This window comes from Rutidosis leptorrhynchoides, chromosome 3, assembly GCF_046630445.1.
Source record: "Rutidosis leptorrhynchoides isolate AG116_Rl617_1_P2 chromosome 3, CSIRO_AGI_Rlap_v1, whole genome shotgun sequence".
NCBI classification, from domain to species: domain Eukaryota; kingdom Viridiplantae; phylum Streptophyta; class Magnoliopsida; order Asterales; family Asteraceae; genus Rutidosis; species Rutidosis leptorrhynchoides.
The window spans coordinates 499,313,847-499,324,512 of NC_092335.1; positions in this window are offsets into that span (position 1 = coordinate 499,313,847).

The following is a 10,666-nucleotide window of genomic DNA, read 5'->3' on the forward strand; positions in this document are numbered from 1 at the left end:
CGGTGGCGAGACGTTTATGGCTTTATCGTGGGACGACTTTAAGGAGGAATTCTTCGAGGAGTTCCGGACTTCGGCCGATTTGTGGGAATTGCGTAATGAGTTGCGAAATTTGCGACAAGGATCTATGGATTTGAGTACTCTCAAGACGACCTTTATGGCGAAGGCTCGTTTTTGTCCGGAGTATTTGGGGAATGATCGTTTGTTGATGGGAGATTTCTATCGGACCTTGAATGATGACTTGAAAAGTAAAATTAGCCGGGGTCAAGCGAAATCGTTTTCGGAATTATTCGACTTGGCTAGAGGTTTCGAGTCGTATTCACGATCGAAAAAGGGTGAACCTTCAAGTGAGGTAAGGGTCGTTTCTTATGGTGCTCCGAGTAAGAGAGCTAAGGGTCCGAGTGTGAGCACGGGTGGTACGCGAACGGGTATGTCGGATTCTAGTGCGGTTAGATGTTACAATTGTGGCGTGAGGGGTCACAAGTCTTGGGAATGTTCGGTACCAAAGGGTGATGGTATGGTGTGCTTCAATTGCCAAAAGGAAGGACATCGTAAGTCGGAATGTCCCAAGTTAGCGGGGACGGGTGCGGCCATGAGACGTTAAGGTACGTTTAGTTTTGATAAATATGTCTTTTGATTATTTATTAAATGCCGTTTGAGTTTGAGTTGCGTGCCTTTGTTGTGCATGTTATGCTATGGGTGACGTTCCTAATGGAAGTACCCTATGTTGATGTTTGATTGACGGGCGAAGGGCGTAAGACTTGGCGTAACCAAGCATTCCTTAGTATTTGGAAAATGTCTCTACCAAGCCATGGAAATGAGTTTTGGTGTTCGGATGTTAGAGCATGTTCGCTCTCGTGTTGAAGTTGATGAACCATGAGGTTCGACGGGTGGGATGAAACCCGAGGAATCGAGATTTTTGGGTCTCGATGTATGTTGGTAAGGGATTCTACGTGACGCGACATTAGGTGCCTCTTTTATACCTACTAGCGTAGTGTTCGACTCCGATTGTGTTGCGGTACACTTCTCGTACAAAGTTTTTAAGGGTTGGTTAAAATCCTTCGTGTGCTCAAGGTTGGAGCAAGATGTGGTAATGGGTCGTGTGAGCCCAATTATTGGTAAAGTCTACCTGTGGTAGCATTGTGCGGTTGTACGAGTTGTGGATATGGAACGTGGTTCTAAGTGGGGGAGTTACACTCCCGCACGAGGAAGTTTTAGTGTGAGATTTCGGATGATGCTATTGGTAGATCCAGAAAACGTTGTCGAGACCTGGTTGGGTCGATTTGTGGTAGAGTACAATCTCGGATAAATTGTACTTATGGTTTGGATTTGAATCATCACCGAGGTGGTAACGTGGTAAATCTCGTTGAGAGATAATGGACGTGTTTGACGAGCAAGGTGAAATCCTCCGGTTAAGGGAGGTGTGTGTCGGGTTCTCTTGTGGAGAATTATTGTTTGGTACCTATGTTTGGTATAGGTGGTTCTTGCTCGATTATGGTATGGTTGTTTGATGAAGCATGATCTTTAGGGTCCGCTGACTTCATCATGGGAATACGTGATTGGTGGAGCATGACTTTCGGGGTCCGCTGACTTCATCATGAGCGTGGTGTTATATCGGTGAAGCATGATCTTCGGGTCCGCTGACTTCATCCGGTGTTGAGATTGGTGGAGTATGACCTCCGGGGTCCGTTGACTTCATCAAGGGAGTAGTGTTATGTCGGTATGGTGTAACACTATCGGGAAATGCGAGTACCGGTGGGAAATGCGAGTACCATTCCTATGTTGAGATTGTGAATCGCGTGTGGCTTCGGATTCACGATGACGCGTGTGGTTTCGGTCATCTTAACTAAATGAATCTCGTGTAGTTCGGATTCATGGTGACTCGTGTAGTTCGGTCATCTTATTGAGGTAGTAATCTCGTGTGGTTTTGGATTACTAAGGCTCGTGTAGTTCGGCCAACCTCGATGTTGTGGAAGTGAACCTCGTGTAGTTCAGATTCATAAATGACTCGTGTGGTTTCGGTCATTGTATTGTGGAAGTGAATCTCATGTAGTTCGGATTCACAAATGACTCGTGTGGTTTCGGTCATTGTATTGAGGAGTGAGTCTCGTGTAGTTCGGATTCACAAATGACTCGTGTAGTTCGGTCATTCCTCCGGGATAGTGACTCTCGTGTAGTTCGGATTCACTATGGCACGTGTAGTTCGGCCATTCCCGATTTTTGTTGTGGTGAAGGTAGTGAGTCGCGTGTAGTTCGAATTCACTAGGGCTCGTGTGTTTTTGGCCAGCCTTCGTGTCGTGTGATCTATTGGTTGTTTGATACACCAATGGTAGGGTCGTAAGGACCATGTTGCGGGAACTATCGGTCGTTTTATACGTCGATGGTGGGGTCGTGAGGACCATGTTGTGGGATTAGTGAGGCGATAGCCGTGTTCCGCTCACATGTTTGTTACGGGTGTGACGATGGTTGATTTCGTACACCTTGGGTTTTGCGTTTTCATAATCGTTTTGGGCGCTATCGGTTCTAGCCGTTGGATTATGATGTTACGGTAGTTGCGTATTGGTCGTATTGCGCGCTACAAGGGATGTTTAGTGATTGGTGTTATCCGTAAGGATTCGTTTGGTTCGGTCTTCATCGTTTCGGGTTGTTGACCTTAGGTTGAGACTTGGTTACTTTAGCACGGTACTTGGTAATGGTACGCTAGAGGATTGATATCTCGGTTAGAGATGGGATGAGTTTCCCGATGTTAGGGAAGGAGCATGGTTTTAATGCTCGGATTGTGGATTTGAGAAAATCGTGGATGACGATTTAGTTGTTGAAGGCGATTCGTTAGGAAGAATTGCTTAGGAAGGTCGGATTGGGACTTATGTTAAGGATCGTGGAGTGTGGTCCGTTTGGTTAAGTGACGAGGATCACGAGGACGTGATCGATTCTAAGTAGGGGAGAGTTGTAAGACCCAAATATTTATTGTACATAATGTATTTAAGGTGTACTATGTGTGTATGGAGTGTGCACAGCATGTAGGTGTTGCTTGCTCGACCGTCGAAGGAAACTGGACGTTGTTTGAGGTACAAGGTGTGTACGTACCTTTTCAACCTCAAATAAAGTTTGTGTTGATGTTTCAAAGCCTTACCATTGGAAAGAAAATCTTATTACGTTTCCAACGATATTTGATTCATCGAAAACGGAGCTACGGTCAAAAAGTTATGGCCAAAACGAGTTTCTGAAATCTGACCTGCAGGGTGGAGCGGCGCCCCACCTTTTGGCGCGGCGCGCCGATTGGGCCTGATGCGTTTTTTTCAGCATTTTAAGTGTCTAAATGAAGGGTATTATGGTCCTTTCACTTGTGGACGGATTTGTGGCCTTAATATCAGTTTTAGATCCACTTTTGGATCATTTTGGCATCCATTCATCACTCCCAACTATCTAGAGAGAGAGAGAGTGATTCTAGAGAGAGATTGGAGGTTTTGGTGAAGAAGAAGCTCAAATTGTTCAAAGTCTCGGGTTTTAAAGTTGTTCCTTTCATTCTTGGCTACGCGGTGATAGTATTGGTAAGCTCAAACTCCGAATTTCATTTGTTTGATTTGATATTCAAGTTAGGGTTTTGAGTTAATTAGTTGTAAAACCCTTTTAGATGATAAAATGGGTTTAGTGATGCTAATAATCGGGTTTATTGTAAATTGTTAGTGGATTTTGGGTTGGTGAACTAATTGGTCATGTTTAGAACTTGAAATTGAGTTTAATCACTTAAGTTAGTGATTATGGAAGTATTGAAACCCATTTAGGGTTACTTGGTTGACTAACTATGACTTTGGGTCAAATTAGGGTTTGGTGGTAATTATGACCCAATTGGCGAGTTAATGAGGTTTATAAACTTAAAATGGATTAAGTTGGAGTATTAAACCGAGTTAAATGTGTTTTGGTGTCGAAACTTGTAAATGGTGAGATTTTGACCTTATGGGTCAAAATTAGGGTTTAAGTGTCAAAATGGGTATGACACGTGTTTAACACTTGAGCTCGGGTTTAATTGGCATATTAGGACCATTCTCACTTGTGTTAGTGATTATTGGTTAGTTTTGGGCACGGTTTGTGCTTGGAAGTGCATTTGGGTCGAAATTACACTAAGTGACGAATTGGGTTGATTTGTAAATCCACTCTAAGTGTATTGTTGTAATTGTGATAATGGAATAGGTATTCTCCATTGGCGAGTTGCGGTTTACTTGGAAGCTTTCTTCAAGACTTCAAGGTGAGTGTTAATATCCTATGTGCATATGTATGTGTAGGATGGGTGCGGGTCGGGTGAAGTGGTTCTCGGTCATAGAGCTCACTTCACATATTGTAACGACCCGGATTTTTCCGATCGTTTTACACTTATAAGATTAATATTTACATAAATTAAAACTTACCAACATGATAAGCAATCTAAATTGTTGAGATTTATGATTTTGAAAAGAGTTTTACATAACGTTTAACCGTCTAGTTTGACCGATGATATCACGAACTATACAATATATGTTAATTATACGTTTGTGTATATATATGTATATATACATATTTAACATGATTTAAGGATGTTTAAATATCTCATTTTGTATTAATAACAATAAGTTATAAGTATATTTTGAAACTACTAACTTAAGCTTTCAAAACGATAACTACACGTAACGTTATTTGACATAAATACTTACGACCTATAATGTTTATACATATATCGTATATATAATGTATTTAATCACTTTTAAAGACTTAAATACATAAAACAATATAAGTATATTCACAAAAGATAGCTATATTTGAATCCTCATTCCATTTTTCACAAGATTTCTATACGTATATCTAGAGTATATGTACTCGTATCATACCTAGCTTCTATACATATTTACTATTGGTATATACACATCAAATCACCACCAACCAGCCCTTGTTCATGACTTATGTATAAGGTAACTACTTTTGTTATTTAGTATGACAATTTCACATGATTAAAAGATCTTTTCACAAAATTACAAATTTATACACCTTTTACACCACCATAAATACATGCATCCATTTTCAATTTTTGGAACATCATTTCTCTAGCTAAACACACACACTTACTAGCCTCATGTCTCTCTAAGAACTCCAGCAAAAATCCTCTCAAGAATCACCTTAAACACCGCCATAAAAAGATCAACAAAAACACTACAAAAATACAACTTTCAATTCAAGTTTATGTCTTAAGTTGCTTCCAATCTTTCATCCAATTTCATCACTCTTTTGGTTCTAGGTTTTTACTCCTCTTTTACAGCAATCTTGTCCAAGTAACTTGAGGTAGTAACTTTGTTCATAACCTTATTCGATTCATATATATATAGCTATCTTATTGTATGGTATACAATTTTAACAACAAAAACATAGTTTGAATGATTTCAAACTTGTTTGCAAACTAAATAGATCCTTCTAACTTAACTTTTAAAATACTTCAAGACCTGTAATATAACTTAAATATATGCTAATTTAACAAGGTATAACTTGGTTTTTCAAAGAATACCTTAAAAAAACTGTTTTTATGACGTCGGAGTGCAACCGGGGGCTGTTTTGGGTTGGATAATTAAAAACCATCTTGAACTTTGAATTGGAGGTTTATATTCTGGAAAAATGATATTTCTTATGAATATGTTAACACATAAAAATTTCATGATTTAATTCATAGTATAAGTATTTTTAGAAAAATGGTCATTAAATGATGTTTTTGTAACAAAAATGATTAACTTCATAAGTTTCACCAAAATTTGACCTATGACCTATGATTTCGAATACAAACTAAGGTATTTACAGTTTATATTCTTAAAGAGGGACTCGATCCAAGGAAGTGGAAAGTTGAATCAACGAAAACGGAGTTGTAACGAAGAAATTATGACCAAAACAAAATCGGATATCCAAGACTAGTTTAGCCACGAAAATAATTGGAGAAAATTAAATAAATCACATCTTCCTAAAGTAACATGATATTTTATACATATGTACTCATAATTTAATTTTATATGGTTCAGGATCACCCGTAAACAATACGAGAAGATTAATCATAAGATCCCATGATTGTACGCAACACGTCATTTGACAACACCGGTACTTTATGTACGCAACACGTCATTTGACAACACCGGTACCATGGGTCAAGATTAATCTCGACCAATACATATACGATGGGGGTTTTATTTATTTCATTGGGGGTTTATTAAACAACTAAATATGAACCATTAAAATTGAATTACTAACATCGGACTGCTAACTACGGACTAAGGAATTATTAAAAGTATTAAAAGTATTATAAGTATATATATGTGACGATTGTTTAAAAAGAAAAGGTATTGATATATTATATATGGATAGGTTCGTGATATCAATCGGAGACCAAGTCGAAATTACATATCTTCAAGACAAAAGTGAGTATATAGTCCCACTTTTAAACTCTAAATATTTCGGGATGAGAATACATGTATTTTATGTTTTACGCTATGGACACAAGTAACTGAAAAATATATTCTACGTTGAGTTGTACCACTGGCATACTTCCCTGTAGCTTGGTAACTAATATTTACAGCGGTATTGTAAACGCGAATCCTGTTGATAGATCTATCGGGCCTGACAACCCAACCGGACTGGACGACCAGTATTCAACGGTTGCACAGTACTTCGTTTCGTGACTACACCTTGGTACGGTGTAGTAAGATTTCATAATAAAGGGAATATGCGACGTGATTAAATGTTAAGTATGGTTACCAAGTGCTCAACCACTTAGAATATTTTTATTAAAATGTTTATATATGAAATCTTGTGTTCCATTGTTATAACGCTGCTAGCATCAAACCTATATATCTCACCAACTTTATGTTGACGTTTTAAAGCATGTTATTCTCAGGTATGAATTAAGTCTTCCGCTGTGCATTAGCTCATGTTAAGGATACTACTTGGGACCTTTTAAGCCATGATACAAAGACGTTGCATTCGAGTCATTGGAGTTCAATAGAGAATATAAATAAGTAAATGACAGATTAGGTCATTTGGATATTATGAAATGTTAGACGAAAATGTCAAATATTGATGTAATGATAGTTTGCCTTTTAAGAATAAATGCAACGTTTGTAAAATGTATCATATAGAGGTCAAGTACCTCGCAATGTTATCATATGTTATTGTATTCGTCCCTATGGATTGGGTCGGGTCGTCTCATGTGGTATCAGAGCGTTGGTCTTAGCGAACCAGGCCTTGCATTAGTGTGTCTAACTGGTAGTTGTTAGGATGCATTAGTGAGTCTGGACTTTGACCGTGTCTACATGTCAAAAGTTTTGCTTATCATATCTAGTCGAAAATCATCTGCTTATCATCCTTAAGAATTGCCTGCTTAGTATTCTTAAGTCTAGACACGTCTTACTGCATTTGGTGCATCGATAGTGTATAGACAAAATTCGTATCCTAGCGTATCTGTTGCTATAGACATTGCCTGACGAATTTCAAAGATTCTCCGTAATTCACGGGATTTTGAGTATTATAAATACATATGTAAATTATGTATTGAAGAATACCAAACCCAACTCCTATAATCTATTCCAAACCAAAAATTCATTTCCCCGACTGTACAAGATGAACTCCGCGTCCAGTTCGAATTCCTCCGACTCCGACAGCTACGCTGATATGGATTTCCATTCGGGCTCCGAAGGCAGCGTCACTGGAATGGATCAACCAATTTCTCATCATCTATTCTGGATGAATTGGGGATGGGTTCGTAGTATACTAAATTATTGGAGACAAGAAGAAGGTGATCCCTTTCGCCCACCGAATTGCCCCATTGGCGACGAACCTGAAGCACTTACCGGCGAACCTGTTCGAGAAACCATTTTCTCTCTCATTTCTCGAGTATCTCGTCACGATTATATCCTATCCCATATTTCGGATCTTGTTCATTCGCTCACTCCAACCGCCAATCATCCTGGTGTACTAGCAGAAATTAACGAACTTCGCGCTCGTGTGACGGCTTTGGAGAACACGGTGCGAAGGTTACAAACACCAGCAGCAGCACCAGTAGCATAACCAGTACCGTTAACAACATCAACCTCGCAATCTTCAGTACCAGTAGCATCATCGACGTCAACGACATCATCAGCATCAACACCAACCGTATCATTACCACCACCAACAATCACATCCGCACCACGTACCTCAACATCATCATCTGAACTTCGAATATGATCTTTGTTCTACATATCATTCTACACCGATTACCTCTTCTTTACGTATCGTTCTTCGTTAGACATGACGATTATGTAATCTCTAATGTTTTGGAGATTATGTAATCTAGTAATAACGATAAATCAAATGAGTTGAATATTTTATTGACTCATTAAATTCATAGTTACCTCCGAAGAAAATATATATGCAAATATATTTTCATAAAGATTGTAATTAAAAATTTCATTCGTACAAACTGTTAATGATGAAAATATTTTAACGGGTGGGTAGTACCCAAGGAATATTTAGAATTCACATTAACAAGTTACACTGTACATTCTTCGAATCTGATTCAACGATCATTTATTATCCTACTTACAATTACCGATATACGTATCCGTTCACCCCAGATTAACCATTTCCATTTAAATTTCATATTTGGATTTTTACCTATCCGAATCCAACAAGTGGCATAATGAAGAAACATTGGCAAAATAAAAATTGTTAGAAACAGATGAATTAATTAATTGAAATTGTGATAGGATTACACGCTAACTGTTCCGGCTAACTGTTCCCAGCTAACTGATTAATATTTAATTTATCGCAATTTACATTCTTGCAATTTTAATTTCTGTACTTTACATACCGTCAGGACACATGTACAACAACACGTCGGATTAATTCTGAGACAACACGTTGTATAATGGGTCATGATATATATTTATTTATTTTACGCATTTTAAATAACGGGACACGTATACAAGGTTTCGACTTATCATATTGATCCATCTATATATATATTTCGGAACAACCATAGACACTCTATATGTGAAGGTGGGAGTTGGCTATACAGGGTCGGAGTTGATTCCAAAATATATATATACTTTGAGTTGTGATCGACACCGAGACCAGTACACGGGTCACGATACGTATTAAGTAATTCGAATATTATATATTTAGTTCATATATGAATTTATTGAACCATTGGACAATCGGACTATTGGACTGCTAACTTTGGACAATTAAAAATGAGTTAAAATGATGATTATTACATATGAAACTAAACAATCCTTCAAGTTTGCCACTTGATTCTATTTTAAACCTCATTTGTATCTTGACGATTACAATTCGCATTCACAACTTTTCATGATTCTTGAAAACATCTCGATCGAGAAGTTCAACCAGCCGCACCTCGTCTACGGAATAAAGATTTATGCATACAGTTATGCACCTAAAAATTTTTGAACTCGAAGTTATAGTTAAAACGTATCCGCATCGAATTCCTTATCATCCATTAGCAAAAACAATCACGCGATTCCTTTTCAATTAACTAATTTTGTCACAGCTCCACTTCGATATCTCAGTAAGACTACTCTTATTACAATCTCGATATATATATATACGTTGTTCTTTCGCCATCGTTACCGGAGAACCTTTTATATTCCATCATATTACCATCAGCGTTTAATCATCTAAAAATACAATTCTCCTTAAACCATCTTGGTTTGATAACCAATGACCCAGATCCGATAACTTTGAAAATACTGACGAAGCAGCATGTTGTAGAAGGTCTTAATGACCAAATGTTGATGATAAAAGAAGGAAGTGTTAGGAACGCTCGATAGAAAATTGGTACTGAAAACCGGATTGAACAAACCATGAAGGAGACTCTGAACAAGTTACAAGGACTAAACTTGTACATAAAGAATTATGACGATTCTGTAGCAAACACCTTGCTTCTGAATCTAAACCCTTACGGGTCAATCTTCATCATCATCCTTCGACATTAGAAATTCCAAGATATTATCATATCTTTCATTATAAATATCCTCAATATTTCTGAAGATATTTTCACCACTATCCTTATCTGAAATCATTTATCTCTCTGTAATATCTGCGTTACAATATAAAGGAAACTGTGTTAGTTTCTAAATCCTTCAAGTTTAAAATAGGAATGTTCTGAAGCAGTGTTGGGAACTGATGCATGAACTAGTATAATATAATGAAACTTGATCAACTTCATTATATTACAGTAAGTCATGTTAAGTTTCTAATGGAATATGATGATTCACAGTACCGTCATCATGTGCCATGTTACACGACTTTTACATTCTATCCAATTCCGAAACATATTAAGAACAAATCATCTTGATAGTTCTATTTTCCTGGATATTCTGGTAATTTGACAAATCAAAATCGTGCCATTACCATTCCTTTCTTAGAGCATTAGCTATGTTCATTCCGAATTTTATACCTACGAATTTCGAACTATTGATCGCTTGACTCAAGGACGGGAAGAAGAAACGAAGGGACAAAGTCCCAAAATAGAAATTGGGGTATAGATTACAGAAAATAGGAGAGAGTATTAACTATGGATGACAATGATTATGGAAAACAGAAGCAGGAGCATCGAAATATAAGGAAAGATATCAAACCCAATAACCACCCAGAAACTACAAAC